Genomic DNA, 18,549 nt, shown 5'->3' with positions numbered 1-18,549 from the left:
TAGTAAAATTACTCTTGACCTGCACAGAATAACCGGCTAGTCAGAAACGTCACACTGGGAAGATATTTGTAACAGCTGCTCTTTATTTATTCATCCAAAAAGTAAGATTTCCTCTCAAAAGAAACTAAAAAATATTCTAATATAGTAAAATTACTCTTGACCTGCACCGAATGAACCGGCTAGTCAGAAACGTCACACTGGGAAGATATTTGTAACAGCTGCTCTTTAATTATTTATTCATCCGAAAAGTAAGATTTCCTCTCAGAAGAAACTAAAAAATATTCTAATATAGTAAAATTACTCTTGACCTGCACCGAATAACCGGCTAGTCAGAAACGTCACACTGGGAAGATATTTGTAACAGCTGCTCTTTATTTATTCATCCAAAAAGTAAGATTTCCTCTCAAAAGAAACTAAAAAATATTCTAATATAGTAAAATTACTCTTGACCTGCACCGAATGAACCGGCTAGTCAGAAACATCACACTGGGAAGATATTTGTAACAGTTGGTCTTTATTTATTTACTCATCCAAAAAGTAAGATTTCCTCTTAGAAGAAACTAAAAAATATTCTAATATAATAAAATTACACTTGACCTGCACCGAATGAACCGGCTAGTCAGAAACGTCACACTGGGAAGATATTTGTAACAGCTGCTCTTTGTTTATTTATTCATCCAAAAAGTAAGATTTCCTCTCAAAGAAACTAAAAAATATTCTAATATAGTAAAATTACTCTTGACCTGCACCGAATGAACCGGCTAGTCAGAAACGTCACACTGGGAAGATATTTGTAACAGCTGCTCTTTAATTATTTATTCATTCAAAAAGTAAGATTTCCTCTCAGAAGAAACTAAAAAATATTCTAATATAGTAAAATTACTCTTGACCTGCATCGAATGAACCGGCTAGTCAGAAACGTCACACTGGGAAGATATTTGTAACAGCTGCTCTTTATTTATTTACTCATCCAAAAAGTAAGATTTCCTCTTAGAAGAAACTAAAAAAAATCTAATATAATAAAATTACTCTTGACCTGCACCGAATGAACCGGCTAGTCAGAAACGTCACACTGGGAAGATATTTGTAACAGCTGCTCTTTATTTATTTATTCATCCAAAAAGTAAGATTTCCTCTCAAAAGAAACTAAAAAATATTCTAATATAGTAAAATTACTCTTGACCTGCACCGAATAACCGGCTAGTCAGAAACGTCACACTGGGAAGATATTTGTAACAGCTGCTCTTTATTTATTCATCCAAAAAGTAAGATTTCCTCTCAAAAGAAACTAAAAAATATTCTAATATAGTAAAATTACTCTTGACCTGCACCGAATGAACCGGCTAATCAGAAACATCACACTGGGAAGATATTTGTTACAGCTGCTCTTTATTTATTTACTCATCCAAAAAGTAAGATTTCCTCTTAGAAGAAACTAAAAAATATTCTAATATAATAAAATTACACTTGACCTGCACCGAATGAACCGGCTAGTCAGAAACGTCACACTGGGAAGATATTTGTAACAGCTGCTCTTTATTTATTTATTCATCCAAAAAGTAAGATTTCCTCTCAAAAGAAACTAAAAAATATTCTAATATACTAAAATTACTCTTGACCTGCACCGAATGAACCGGCTAGTCAGAAACATCACACTGGGAAGATTTTTGTAACAGTTGGTCTTTATTTATTTACTCATCCAAAAAGTAAGATTTCCTCTTAGAAGAAACTAAAAAATATTCTAATATAATAAAATTACACTTGACCTGCACCGAATGAACCGGCTAGTCAGAAACGTCACACTGGGAAGATATTTGTAACAGCTGCTCTTTATTTATTTATTCATCCAAAAAGTAGGATTTCCTCTCAAAAGAAACTAAAAAATATTCTAATATAGTAAAATTACTCTTGACCTGCACCGAATGAACCGGCTAGTCAGAAACGTCACACTGGGAAGATATTTGTAACAGCTGCTCTTTATTTATTTACTCATCCAAAAAGTAAGATTTCCTCTTAGAAGAAACTAAAAAATCTAATATAATAAAATTACTCTTGACCTGCACCGAATGAACCGGCTAGTCAGAAACGTCACACTGGGAAGATATTTGTAACAGCTGCTCTTTATTTATTTATTCATCCAAAAAGTAAGATTTCCTCTCAAAAGAAACTAAAAAATATTCTAATATAGTAAAATTACTCTTGACCTGCACCGAATAACCGGCTAGTCAGAAACGTCACACTGGGAAGATATTTGTAACAGCTGCTCTTTATTTATTCATCCAAAAAGTAAGATTTCCTCTCAAAAGAAACTAAAAAATATTCTAATATAGTAAAATTACTCTTGACCTGCACCGAATGAACCGGCTAGTCAGAAACATCACACTGGGAAGATATTTGTTACAGCTGCTCTTTATTTATTTACTCATCCAAAAAGTAAGATTTCCTCTTAGAAGAAACTAAAAAATATTCTAATATAATAAAATTACACTTGACCTGCACCGAATGAACCGGCTAGTCAGAAACGTCACAATGGGAAGATATTTGTAACAGCTGCTCTTTATTTATTTATTCATCCAAAAAGTAAGATTTCCTCTCAAAACAAACTAAAAAATATTCTAATATAGTAAAATTACTCTTGACCTGCACCGAATGAACCGGCTAGTCAGAAACGTCACACTGGGAAGATATTTGTAACAGCTGCTCTTTAATTATTTATTCATCCAAAAAGTAAGATTTCCTCTCAGAAGAAACTAAAAAATAATCTAATATAGTAAAATTACTCTTGACCTGCATCGAATGAACCGGCTAGTCAGAAACGTCACACTGGGAAGATATTTGTAACAGCTGCTCTTTATTTATTTATTCATCCAAAAAGTAAGATTTCCTCTCAAAAGAAACTAAAAAATATTCTAATATAGTAAAATTACTCTTGACCTGCACCGAATGAACCGGCTAGTCAGAAACGTCACACTGGGAAGATATTTGTAACAGCTGCTCTTTATTTATTTATTCATCCAAAAAGTAAGATTTCCTCTTAGAAGAAACTAAAAAAAAATCTAATATAATAAAATTACTCTTGACCTGCACCGAATGAACCGGCTAGTCAGAAACGTCACACTGGGAAGATATTTGTAACAGCTGCTCTTTATTTATTTATTCATCCAAAAAGTAAGATTTCCTCTCAAAAGAAACTAAAAAATATTCTAATATAGTAAAATTACTCTTGACCTGCACCGAAAAACCGGCTAGTCAGAAACGTCACACTGGGAAGATATTTGTAACAGCTGCTCTTTATTTATTCATCCAAAAAGTAAGATTTCCTCTCAAAAGAAACTAAAAAATATTCTAATATAGTAAAATTACTCTTGACCTGCACCGAATGAACCGGCTAGTCAGAAACATCACACTGGGAAGATATTTGTAACAGCTGCTCTTTATTTATTTATTCATCCAAAAAGTAAGATTTCCTCTCAAAAGAAACTAAAAAATATTCTAATATAGTAAAATTACTCTTGACCTGCACCGAATGAACCGGCTAGTCAGAAACGTCACACTGGGAAGATATTTGTAACAGCTGCTCTTTATTTATTTACTCATCCAAAAAGTAAGATTTCCTCTTAGAAGAAACTAAAAAAATCTAATATAATAAAATTACTCTTGACCTGCACCGAATGAACCGGCTAGTCAGAAACGTCACACTGGGAAGATATTTGTAACAGCTGCTCTTTATTTATTTACTCATCCAAAAAGTAAGATTTCCTCTTAGAAGAAACTAAAAAAATCTAATATAATAAAATTACTCTTGACCTGCACCGAATGAACCGGCTAGTCAGAAACGTCACACTGGGAAGATATTTGTAACAGCTGCTCTTTATTTATTTACTCATCCAAAAAGTAAGATTTCCTCTTAGAAGAAACTAAAAAAAATCTAATATAATAAAATTACTCTTGACCTGCACCGAATGAACCGGCTAGTCAGAAACGTCACACTGGGAAGATATTTGTAACAGCTGCTCTTTATTTATTTATTCATCCAAAAAGTAAGATTTCCTCTCAAAAGAAACTAAAAAATATTCTAATATAGTAAAATTACTCTTGACCTGCACCGAATAACCGGCTAGTCAGAAACGTCACACTGGGAAGATATTTGTAACAGCTGCTCTTTATTTATTCATCCAAAAAGTAAGATTTCCTCTCAAAAGAAACTAAAAAATATTCTAATATAGTAAAATTACTCTTGACCTGCACCGAATGAACCGGCTAATCAGAAACATCACACTGGGAAGATATTTGTTACAGCTGCTCTTTATTTATTTACTCATCCAAAAAGTAAGATTTCCTCTTAGAAGAAACTAAAAAATATTCTAATATAATAAAATTACACTTGACCTGCACCGAATGAACCGGCTAGTCAGAAACGTCACACTGGGAAGATATTTGTAACAGCTGCTCTTTATTTATTTATTCATCCAAAAAGTAAGATTTCCTCTCAAAAGAAACTAAAAAATATTCTAATATACTAAAATTACTCTTGACCTGCACCGAATGAACCGGCTAGTCAGAAACATCACACTGGGAAGATTTTTGTAACAGTTGGTCTTTATTTATTTACTCATCCAAAAAGTAAGATTTCCTCTTAGAAGAAACTAAAAAATATTCTAATATAATAAAATTACACTTGACCTGCACCGAATGAACCGGCTAGTCAGAAACGTCACACTGGGAAGATATTTGTAACAGCTGCTCTTTATTTATTTATTCATCCAAAAAGTAGGATTTCCTCTCAAAAGAAACTAAAAAATATTCTAATATAGTAAAATTACTCTTGACCTGCACCGAATGAACCGGCTAGTCAGAAACGTCACACTGGGAAGATATTTGTAACAGCTGCTCTTTATTTATTTACTCATCCAAAAAGTAAGATTTCCTCTTAGAAGAAACTAAAAAAATCTAATATAATAAAATTACTCTTGACCTGCACCGAATGAACCGGCTAGTCAGAAACGTCACACTGGGAAGATATTTGTAACAGCTGCTCTTTATTTATTTATTCATCGAAAAAGTAAGATTTCCTCTCAAAAGAAACTAAAAAATATTCTAATATAGTAAAATTACTCTTGACCTGCACCGAATAACCGGCTAGTCAGAAACGTCACACTGGGAAGATATTTGTAACAGCTGCTCTTTATTTATTCATCCAAAAAGTAAGATTTCCTCTCAAAAGAAACTAAAAAATATTCTAATATAGTAAAATTACTCTTGACCTGCACCGAATGAACCGGCTAGTCAGAAACATCACACTGGGAAGATATTTGTTACAGCTGCTCTTTATTTATTTACTCATCCAAAAAGTAAGATTTCCTCTTAGAAGAAACTAAAAAATATTCTAATATAATAAAATTACACTTGACCTGCACCGAATGAACCGGCTAGTCAGAAACGTCACAATGGGAAGATATTTGTAACAGCTGCTCTTTATTTATTTATTCATCCAAAAAGTAAGATTTCCTCTCAAAACAAACTAAAAAATATTCTAATATAGTAAAATTACTCTTGACCTGCACCGAATGAACCGGCTAGTCAGAAACGTCACACTGGGAAGATATTTGTAACAGCTGCTCTTTAATTATTTATTCATCCAAAAAGTAAGATTTCCTCTCAGAAGAAACTAAAAAATAATCTAATATAGTAAAATTACTCTTGACCTGCATCGAATGAACCGGCTAGTCAGAAACGTCACACTGGGAAGATATTTGTAACAGCTGCTCTTTATTTATTTATTCATCCAAAAAGTAAGATTTCCTCTCAAAAGAAACTAAAAAATATTCTAATATAGTAAAATTACTCTTGACCTGCACCGAATGAACCGGCTAGTCAGAAACGTCACACTGGGAAGATATTTGTAACAGCTGCTCTTTATTTATTTACTCATCCAAAAAGTAAGATTTCCTCTTAGAAGAAACTAAAAAAATCTAATATAATAAAATTACTCTTGACCTGCACCGAATGAACCGGCTAGTCAGAAACGTCACACTGGGAAGATATTTGTAACAGCTGCTCTTTATTTATTTACTCATCCAAAAAGTAAGATTTCCTCTTAGAAGAAACTAAAAAAATCTAATATAATAAAATTACTCTTGACCTGCACCGAATGAACCGGCTAGTCAGAAACGTCACACTGGGAAGATATTTGTAACAGCTGCTCTTTATTTATTTACTCATCCAAAAAGTAAGATTTCCTCTTAGAAGAAACTAAAAAAAATCTAATATAATAAAATTACTCTTGACCTGCACCGAATGAACCGGCTAGTCAGAAACGTCACACTGGGAAGATATTTGTAACAGCTGCTCTTTATTTATTTATTCATCCAAAAAGTAAGATTTCCTCTCAAAAGAAACTAAAAAATATTCTAATATAGTAAAATTACTCTTGACCTGCACCGAATAACCGGCTAGTCAGAAACGTCAAACTGGGAAGATATTTGTAACAGCTGCTCTTTATTTATTCATCCAAAAAGTAAGATTTCCTCTCAAAAGAAACTAAAAAATATTCTAATATAGTAAAATTACTCTTGACCTGCACCGAATGAACCGGCTAATCAGAAACATCACACTGGGAAGATATTTGTTACAGCTGCTCTTTATTTATTTACTCATCCAAAAAGTAAGATTTCCTCTTAGAAGAAACTAAAAAATATTCTAATATAATAAAATTACACTTGACCTGCACCGAATGAACCGGCTAGTCAGAAACGTCACACTGGGAAGATATTTGTAACAGCTGCTCTTTATTTATTTATTCATCCAAAAAGTAAGATTTCCTCTCAAAAGAAACTAAAAAATATTCTAATATACTAAAATTACTCTTGACCTGCACCGAATGAACCGGCTAGTCAGAAACATCACACTGGGAAGATTTTTGTAACAGTTGGTCTTTATTTATTTACTCATCCAAAAAGTAAGATTTCCTCTTAGAAGAAACTAAAAAATATTCTAATATAATAAAATTACACTTGACCTGCACCGAATGAACCGGCTAGTCAGAAACGTCACACTGGGAAGATATTTGTAACAGCTGCTCTTTATTTATTTATTCATCCAAAAAGTAGGATTTCCTCTCAAAAGAAACTAAAAAATATTCTAATATAGTAAAATTACTCTTGACCTGCACCGAATGAACCGGCTAGTCAGAAACGTCACACTGGGAAGATATTTGTAACAGCTGCTCTTTATTTATTTACTCATCCAAAAAGTAAGATTTCCTCTTAGAAGAAACTAAAAAAATCTAATATAATAAAATTACTCTTGACCTGCACCGAATAAACCGGCTAGTCAGAAACGTCACACTGGGAAGATATTTGTAACAGCTGCTCTTTATTTATTTATTCATCCAAAAAGTAAGATTTCCTCTCAAAAGAAACTAAAAAATATTCTAATATAGTAAAATTACTCTTGACCTGCACCGAATAACCGGCTAGTCAGAAACGTCACACTGGGAAGATATTTGTAACAGCTGCTCTTTATTTATTCATCCAAAAAGTAAGATTTCCTCTCAAAAGAAACTAAAAAATATTCTAATATAGTAAAATTACTCTTGACCTGCACCGAATGAACCGGCTAGTCAGAAACATCACACTGGGAAGATATTTGTTACAGCTGCTCTTTATTTATTTACTCATCCAAAAAGTAAGATTTCCTCTTAGAAGAAACTAAAAAATATTCTAATATAATAAAATTACACTTGACCTGCACCGAATGAACCGGCTAGTCAGAAACGTCACAATGGGAAGATATTTGTAACAGCTGCTCTTTATTTATTTATTCATCCAAAAAGTAAGATTTCCTCTCAAAACAAACTAAAAAATATTCTAATATAGTAAAATTACTCTTGACCTGCACCGAATGAACCGGCTAGTCAGAAACGTCACACTGGGAAGATATTTGTAACAGCTGCTCTTTAATTATTTATTCATCCAAAAAGTAAGATTTCCTCTCAGAAGAAACTAAAAAATAATCTAATATAGTAAAATTACTCTTGACCTGCATCGAATGAACCGGCTAGTCAGAAACGTCACACTGGGAAGATATTTGTAACAGCTGCTCTTTATTTATTTATTCATCCAAAAAGTAAGATTTCCTCTCAAAAGAAACTAAAAAATATTCTAATATAGTAAAATTACTCTTGACCTGCACCGAATGAACCGGCTAGTCAGAAACGTCACACTGGGAAGATATTTGTAACAGCTGCTCTTTATTTATTTACTCATCCAAAAAGTAAGATTTCCTCTTAGAAGAAACTAAAAAAAAATCTAATATAATAAAATTACTCTTGACCTGCACCGAATGAACCGGCTAGTCAGAAACGTCACACTGGGAAGATATTTGTAACAGCTGCTCTTTATTTATTTATTCATCCAAAAAGTAAGATTTCCTCTCAAAAGAAACTAAAAAATATTCTAATATAGTAAAATTACTCTTGACCTGCACCGAAAAACCGGCTAGTCAGAAACGTCACACTGGGAAGATATTTGTAACAGCTGCTCTTTATTTATTCATCCAAAAAGTAAGATTTCCTCTCAAAAGAAACTAAAAAATATTCTAATATAGTAAAATTACTCTTGACCTGCACCGAATGAACCGGCTAGTCAGAAACATCACACTGGGAAGATATTTGTAACAGCTGCTCTTTATTTATTTATTCATCCAAAAAGTAAGATTTCCTCTCAAAAGAAACTAAAAAATATTCTAATATAGTAAAATTACTCTTGACCTGCACCGAATGAACCGGCTAGTCAGAAACGTCACACTGGGAAGATATTTGTAACAGCTGCTCTTTATTTATTTACTCAACCAAAAAGTAAGATTTCCTCTCAAAAGAAACTAAAAAATATTCTAATATAGTAAAATTACTCTTGACCTGCACCGAATGAACCGGCTAGTCAGAAACATCACACTGGGAAGATATTTGTAACAGCTGCTCTTTATTTATTTACTCAACCAAAAAGTAAGATTTCCTCTCAAAAGAAACTAAAAATATTCTAATATAGTAAAATTACTCTTGACCTGCACCGAATAACCGGCTAGTCAGAAACGTCACACTGGGAAGATATTTGTAACAGCTGCTCTTTATTTATTCATCCAAAAAGTAAGATTTCCTCTCAAAAGAAACTAAAAAATATTCTAATATAGTAAAATTACTCTTGACCTGCACCGAATGAACCGGCTAGTCAGAAACATCACACTGGGAAGATATTTGTTACAGCTGCTCTTTATTTATTTACTCATCCAAAAACTAAGATTTCCTCTTAGAAGAAACTAAAAAATATTCTAATATAATAAAATTACACTTGACCTGCACCGAATGAACCGGCTAGTCAGAAACGTCACACTGGGAAGATATTTGTAACAGCTGCTCTTTATTTATTTATTCATCAAAAAAGTAAGATTTCCTCTCAAAAGAAACTAAAAAATATTCTAATATACTAAAATTACTCTTGACCTGCACCGAATGAACCGGCTAGTCAGAAACATCACACTGGGAAGATTTTTGTAACAGTTGGTCTTTATTTATTTACTCATCCAAAAAGTAAGATTTCCTCTTAGAAGAAACTAAAAAATATTCTAATATAATAAAATTACACTTGACCTGCACCGAATGAACCGGCTAGTCAGAAACGTCACACTGGGAAGATATTTGTAACAGCTGCTCTTTATTTATTTATTCATCCAAAAAGTAGGATTTCCTCTCAAAAGAAACTAAAAAATATTCTAATATAGTAAAATTACTCTTGACCTGCACCGAATGAACCGGCTAGTCAGAAACGTCACACTGGGAAGATATTTGTAACAGCTGCTCTTTATTTATTTATTCATCCAAAAAGTAAGATTTCCTCTCAAAACAAACTAAAAAATATTCTAATATAGTAAAATTACTCTTGACCTGCACCGAATGAACCGGCTAGTCAGAAACGTCACACTGGGAAGATATTTGTAACAGCTGCTCTTTAATTATTTATTCATCCAAAAAGTAAGATTTCCTCTCAGAAGAAACTAAAAAATAATCTAATATAGTAAAATTACTCTTGACCTGCATCGAATGAACCGGCTAGTCAGAAACGTCACACTGGGAAGATATTTGTAACAGCTGCTCTTTATTTATTTATTCATCCAAAAAGTAAGATTTCCTCTCAAAAGAAACTAAAAAATATTCTAATATAGTAAAATTACTCTTGACCTGCACCGAATGAACCGGCTAGTCAGAAACATCACACTGGGAAGATATTTGTTACAGCTGCTCTTTATTTATTTACTCATCCAAAAACTAAGATTTCCTCTTAGAAGAAACTAAAAAATATTCTAATATAATAAAATTACACTTGACCTGCACCGAATGAACCGGCTAGTCAGAAACGTCACACTGGGAAGATATTTGTAACAGCTGCTCTTTATTTATTTATTCATCCAAAAAGTAAGATTTCCTCTCAAAAGAAACTAAAAAATATTCTAATATACTAAAATTACTCTTGACCTGCACCGAATGAACCGGCTAGTCAGAAACATCACACTGGGAAGATTTTTGTAACAGTTGGTCTTTATTTATTTACTCATCCAAAAAGTAAGATTTCCTCTTAGAAGAAACTAAAAAATATTCTAATATAATAAAATTACACTTGACCTGCACCGAATGAACCGGCTAGTCAGAAACGTCACACTGGGAAGATATTTGTAACAGCTGCTCTTTATTTATTTATTCATCCAAAAAGTAAGATTTCCTCTCAAAAGAAACTAAAAAATATTCTAATATAGTAAAATTACTCTTGACCTGCACCGAATGAACCGGCTAGTCAGAAACGTCACACTGGGAAGATATTTGTAACAGCTGCTCTTTATTTATTTACTCATCCAAAAAGTAAGATTTCCTCTTAGAAGAAACTAAAAAAAATCTAATATAATAAAATTACTCTTGACCTGCACCGAATGAACCGGCTAGTCAGAAACGTCACACTGGGAAGATATTTGTAACAGCTGCTCTTTATTTATTTATTCATCCAAAAAGTAAGATTTCCTCTCAAAAGAAACTAAAAAATATTCTAATATAGTAAAATTACTCTTGACCTGCACCGAATGAACCGGCTAGTCAGAAACGTCACACTGGGAAGATATTTGTAACAGCTGCTCTTTAATTATTTATTCATCCAAAAAGTAAGATTTCCTCTCAGAAGAAACTAAAAAATAATCTAATATAGTAAAATTACTCTTGACCTGCATCGAATGAACCGGCTAGTCAGAAACGTCACACTGGGAAGATATTTGTAACAGCTGCTCTTTATTTATTTATTCATCCAAAAAGTAAGATTTCCTCTCAAAAGAAACTAAAAAATATTCTAATATAGTAAAATTACTCTTGACCTGCACCGAATGAACCGGCTAGTCAGAAACGTCACACTGGGAAGATATTTGTAACAGCTGCTCTTTATTTATTTACTCATCCAAAAAGTAAGATTTCCTCTTAGAAGAAACTAAAAAAAAATCTAATATAATAAAATTACTCTTGACCTGCACCGAATGAACCGGCTAGTCAGAAACGTCACACTGGGAAGATATTTGTAACAGCTGCTCTTTATTTATTTATTCATCCAAAAAGTAAGATTTCCTCTCAAAAGAAACTAAAAAATATTCTAATATAGTAAAATTACTCTTGACCTGCACCGAAAAACCGGCTAGTCAGAAACGTCACACTGGGAAGATATTTGTAACAGCTGCTCTTTATTTATTCATCCAAAAAGTAAGATTTCCTCTCAAAAGAAACTAAAAAATATTCTAATATAGTAAAATTACTCTTGACCTGCACCGAATGAACCGGCTAGTCAGAAACATCACACTGGGAAGATATTTGTAACAGCTGCTCTTTATTTATTTATTCATCCAAAAAGTAAGATTTCCTCTCAAAAGAAACTAAAAAATATTCTAATATAGTAAAATTACTCTTGACCTGCACCGAATGAACCGGCTAGTCAGAAACGTCACACTGGGAAGATATTTGTAACAGCTGCTCTTTATTTATTTACTCAACCAAAAAGTAAGATTTCCTCTCAAAAGAAACTAAAAAATATTCTAATATAGTAAAATTACTCTTGACCTGCACCGAATGAACCGGCTAGTCAGAAACGTCACACTGGGAAGATATTTGTAACAGCTGCTCTTTATTTATTTACTCAACCAAAAAGTAAGATTTCCTCTCAAAAGAAACTAAAAATATTCTAATATAGTAAAATTACTCTTGACCTGCACCGAATAACCGGCTAGTCAGAAACGTCACACTGGGAAGATATTTGTAACAGCTGCTCTTTATTTATTCATCCAAAAATAAGATTTCCTCTCAAAAGAAACTAAAAAATATTCTAATATAGTAAAATTACTCTTGACCTGCACCGAAAGAACGGGCTAGTCAGAAACGTCACACTGGGAAGATATTTGTAACAGCTGCTCTTTATTTATTTATTCATCCAAAAAGTAAAATTTCCTCTCAAAAGAAACTAAAAAATATTCTAATATAGTACAATTACTCTTGACCTGCACGAATGAACCGGCTAGTCAGAAACATCACACTGGGAAGATTTTTGTAACAGTTGGTCTTTATTTATTTACTCATCCAAAAAGTAAGATTTCCTCTTAGAAGAAACTAAAAAATATTCTAATATAATAAAATTACACTTGACCTGCACCGAATGAACCGGCTAGTCAGAAACGTCACACTGGGAAGATATTTGTAACAGCTGCTCTTTATTTATTCATCCAAAAATAAGATTTCCTCTCAAAAGAAACTAAAAAATATTCTAATATAGTAAAATTACTCTTGACCTGCACCGAATGAACCGGCTAGTCAGAAACGTCACACTGGGAAGATATTTGTAACAGCTGTTCTTTATTTATTTACTCATCCAAAAAGTAAGATTTCCTCTCAAAAGAAACTAAAAAATATTCTAATATAGTAAAATTACTCTTGACCTGCACCGAAAGAACCGGCTAGTCAGAAACGTCACACTGGGAAGATATTTTTGACAGCTGCTGTTTATTTATTTATTCATCCAAAAAGTAAGATTTCCTCTCAAAAGAAACTAAAAAATATTCTAATATAATAAAATTACTCTTGACCTGCACCGAATGAACCGGCTAGTCAGAAACGTCACACTGGGAAGATATTTGTAACAGCTGCACTTTAATTATTTATTCATCCAAAAAGTAAGATTTCCTCTGAAAAGAAACTAAAAAATATTCTAATATAGTAAAATTACTCTTGACCTGCACCGAATGAACCGGCTAGTCAGAAACGTCACACTGGGAAGATATTTGTAACAGCTGTTCTTTATTTATTTACTCATCCAAAAAGTAAGATTTCCTCTCAAAAGAAACTAAAAAATATTCTAATATAGTAAAATTACTCTTGACCTGCACCGAAAGAACCGGCTAGTCAGAAACGTCACACTGGGAAGATATTTTTGACAGCTGCTCTTTATTTATTTACTCATCCAAAAAGTAAGATTTCCTCTTAGAAGTAACTAAAAAATATTCTAATATAATAAAATTACTCTTGACCTGCACCGAATGAACCGGCTAGTCAGAAACGTCACACTGGGAAGATATTTGTAACAGCTGCTCTTTATTTATTTATTCATCCAAAAAGTAAGATTTCCTCTCAAAAGGAACTAAAAAATATTCTAATATAGTAAAATTACTCTTGACCTGCACCGAATGAACCGGGTAGTCAGAAACGTCACACTGGGAAGATATTTGTAACAGCTGTACTTTAATTATTTATTCATCCAAAAAGTAAGATTTCCTCTGAAAAGAAACTAAAAAATATTCTAATATAGTAAAATTACTCTTGACCTGCACCGAATGAACCGGCTAGTCAGAAACGTCACACTGGGAAGATATTTGTAACAGCTGCTCTTTATTTATTTACTCATCCAAAAAGTAAGATTTCCTCTCAAAAGAAACTAAAAAATATTCTAATATAGTAAAATTACTCTTGACCTGCACCGAAAGAACCGGCTAGTCAGAAACGTCACACTGGGAAGATATTTTTGACAGCTGCTCTTTATTTATTTACTCATCCAAAAAGTAAGATTTCCTCTTAGAAGAAACTAAAAAATATTCTAATATAGTAAAATTACTCTTGACCTGCACCGAAAGAACCGGCTAGTCAGAAACGTCACACTGGGAAGATATTTTTGACAGCTGCTCTTTATTTATTTATTCATCCAAAAAGTAAGATTTCCTCTCAAAAGAAACTAAAAGTATTCTAATATAGTAAAATTACTCTTGACCTGCACCGAATGAACCGGCTAGTCAGAAACGTCACACTGGGAAGATATTTGTAACAGCTGCTCTTTAATTATTTATTCATCCAAAAAGTAAGATTTCCTCTTAGAAGTAACTAAAAAATATTCTAATATAATAAAATTACTCTTGACCTGCAACGAATGAACCGGCTAGTCAGAAACGTCACACTGGGAAGATATTTGTAACAGCTGCTCTTTATTTATTTATTCATCCAAAAAGTAAGATTTCCTCTCAAAAGAAACTAAAAGTATTCTAATATAGTAAAATTACTCTTGACCTGCACCGAATGAACCGGCTAGTCAGAAACGTCACACTGGGAAGATATTTGTAACAGCTGCTCTTTAATTATTTATTCATCCAAAAAGTAAGATTTCCTCTCAGAAGAAACTAAAAAATATTCTAATATAGTAAAATTACTCTTGACCTGCATCGAATGAACCGGCTAGTCAGAAACGTCACACTGGGAAGATATTTGTAACAGCTGCTATTTATTTATTTATTCATCCAAAAAGTAAGATTTCCTCTCAAAAGAAACTAAAAAATATTCTAATATAGTAAAATTACTCTTGACCTGCACCGAAAGAACCGGCTAGTCAGAAACGTCACACTGGGAAGATATTTTTGACAGCTGCTCTTTATTTATTTATTCATCCAAAAAGTAAGATTTCCTCTCAAAAGAAACTAAAAGTATTCTAATATAGTAAAATTACTCTTGACCTGCACCGAATGAACCGGCTAGTCAGAAACGTCACACTGGGAAGATATTTGTAACAGCTGCTCTTTAATTATTTATTCATCCAAAAACAAAGATTTCCTCTCAAAAGAAACTAAAAAATATTCTAATATAGTAAAATTACTCTTGACCTGCACCGAATGAACCGTCTAGTCAGAAACATTCAGAAACATCACACTGGGAAGATATTTGTAACAGCTGCTATTTATTTATTTATTCATCCAAAAAGTAAGATTTCCTCTCAAAAGAAACTAAAAAATATTCTAATATAGTAAAATTACTCTTGACCTGCACCGAAAGAACCGGCTAGTCAGAAACGTCACACTGGGAAGATATTTTTGACAGCTGCTCTTTATTTATTTATTCATCCAAAAAGTAAGATTTCCTCTCAAAAGAAACTAAAAGTATTCTAATATAGTAAAATTACTCTTGACCTGCACCGAATGAACCGGCTAGTCAGAAACGTCACACTGGGAAGATATTTGTAACAGCTGCTCTTTATTTATTTACTCATCCAAAAAGTAAGATTTCCTCTCAAAAGAAACTAAAAAAATATTCTAATATAGTAAAATTACTCTTGACCTGCACCGAAAGAACCGGCTAGTCAGAAACGTCACACTGGGAAGATATTTTTGACAGCTGCTCTTTATTTATTTATTCATCCAAAAAGTAAGATTTCCTCTCAAAAGAAACTAAAAGTATTCTAATATAGTAAAATTACTCTTGACCTGCACCGAATGAACCGGCTAGTCAGAAACGTCACACTGGGAAGATATTTGTAACAGCTGCTCTTTAATTATTTATTCATCCAAAAACAAAGATTTCCTCTCAAAAGAAACTAAAAAATATTCTAATATAGTAAAATTACTCTTGACCTGCACCGAATGAACCGTCTAGTCAGAAACATTCAGAAACATCACACTGGGAAGATATTTGTAACAGCTGCTCTTTATTTATTTACTCATCCAAAAAGTAAGATTTCCTCTCAAAAGAAACTAAAAAATATTCTAATATAGTACAATTACTCTTGACCTGCACGAATGAATCGGCTAGTCAGAAACGTCACACTGGGAAGATATTTGTAACAGCTGCTCTTTATTTATTTATTCATCAAAAAGTAAGATTTCCTCTCAAAAGAAACTAAAAAATATTCTAATATAGTAAAATTATTCTCGACCTGCACCGAATGAACCGGCTAGTCAGAAACGTCACACTGGGAAGATATTTGTAACAGCTGCTCTTTATTTATTTACTCATCCAATAAGTAAGATTTCCTCTTAGAAGAAACTAAAAAAAATCTAATATAGTGAAATTACTCTTGAGGTGCACCGAATGAACCGGCTAGTCAGAAACGTCACACTGGGAAGATATTTGTAACAGCTGCTCTTTATTTATTTATTCATACAAAAAGTAAGATTTCCTCTCAAAAGAAACTAAAATATATTCTAATATAGTAAAATTATTCTTGACCTGCACCGAATGAACCGGCTAGTCAGAAACGTCACACTGGGAAGATATTTGTAACAGGTGCTCTTTATTTATTTACTCATCCAAAAAGTAAGATTTCCTCTTAGAAGAAACTAAAACAAAATCTAATATAATAAAATTACTCTTGACCTGCAGCGAATGAAACGGCTAGTCAGAAACGTCACACTGGGAAGATATTTGTAGCTGCTCTTTATTTATTTATTCATCCAGAAAGTAAGATTTCCTGTCAAAAGAAACTAAAAAATATTCTAATATAGTAAAATTACTCTTGACCTGCACCGAATAACCGGCTAGTCAGAAACGTCCCACTGGGAAGATATTTGTAACAGCTGCTCTTTATTTATTTACTCATCCAAAAAGTAAGATTTCCTCTCAAAAGAAACTAAAAAATATTCTAATTTAGTAAAATTACTCTTGACCTGCATCGAATGAACCGGCTAGTCAGAAACGTCACACTGGGAAGATATTTGTAACAGCTGCTCTTTATTTATTTATTCATCCAAAAAGTAAGATTTCCTCTCAAAAGGAACTAAAAAATATTCTAATATAGTAAAATTACTCTTGACCTGCACCGAATGAACCGGCTAGTCAGAAACGTCACACTGGGAAGATATTTGTAACAGCTGCACTTTAATTATTTATTCTTCCAAAAAGTAAGATTTCCTCTGAAAAGAAACTAAAAAATATTCTAATATAGTAAAATTACTCTTGACCTGCACCGAATGAACCGGCTAGTGAGAAACGTCACACTGGGAAGATATTTGTAACAGCTGCTCTTTATTTATTTACTCATCCAAAAAGTAAGATTTCCTCTCAAAAGAAACTAAAAAATATTCTAATATAATAAAATTACTCTTGACCTGCACCGAATGAACCGGCTAGTCAGAAACGTCACACTGGGAAGATATTTGTAACAGCTGCTCTTTATTTATTTACTCATCCAAAAAGTAAGATTTCCTCTCAAAAGAAACTAAAAAATATTCTAATATAGTAAAATTACTCTTGACCTGCACCGAATGAACCGGCTAGTCAGAAACGTCACACTGGGAAGATATTTGTAACAGCTGCTCTTTATTTATTTACTCATCCAAAAAGTAAGATTTCCTCTCAAAAGAAACTAAAAAATATTCTATTATAGTAAAATTACTCTTGACCTGCACCGAAAGACCGGCTAGTCAGAAACGTCACACTGGGAAGATATTTTGACAGCTGCTCTTTATTTATTTACTCATCCAAAAAGTAAGATTTCCTCTTAGAAGAAACTAAAAAATATTCTAATATAATAAAATTACTCTTGACCTGCACCGAATGAACCGGCTAGTCAGAAACGTCACACTGGGAAGATATTTGTAACAGCTGCTCTTTATTTATTTATTCATCCAAAAAGTAAGATTTCCTCTCAAAAGGAACTAAAAAATATTCTAATATAGTAAAATTACTCTTGACCTGCACGAATGAACCGGCTAGTCAGAAACGTCACACTGGGAAGATATTTGTAACAGCTGCTCTTTATTTATTTACTCATCCAAAAAGTAAGATTTCCTCTAAAAAAACTAAAAAATATTCTAATATAGTAAAATTACTCTTGACCTGCACCGAAAGAACGCGCTAGTCAGAAACGTCACACTGGGAAGATATTTTTGACAGCTGCTCTTTATTTATTTACTCATCCAAAAAGTAAGATTTCCTCTTAGAAGAAACTAAAAAATATTCTAATATAATAAAATTACTCTTGACCTGCACCGAATGAACCGGCTAGTCAGAAACGTCACACTGGGAAGATATTTGTAACAGCTGCTCTTTATTTATTCATCCAAAAAGTAAGATTTCCTCTCAAAACAAACTAAAAAATATTCTAATATAGTAAAATTACTCTTGACCTGCACCGAATGAACCGGCTAGTCAGAAACATCACACTGGGAAGATATTTGTAACAGCTGCTCTTTATTTATTTACTCATCCAAAAAATAAGATTTCCTCTT

The sequence above is a fragment of the Stegodyphus dumicola genome, chromosome 8 (genome assembly GCF_044657685.1).
Source record: "Stegodyphus dumicola isolate Sdum_Otavi_A_Nest chromosome 8, ASM4465768v1".
Classification (NCBI taxonomy): Eukaryota; Metazoa; Arthropoda; class Arachnida; order Araneae; family Eresidae; genus Stegodyphus; species Stegodyphus dumicola.
This window is presented reverse-complemented; position numbering follows the sequence as displayed.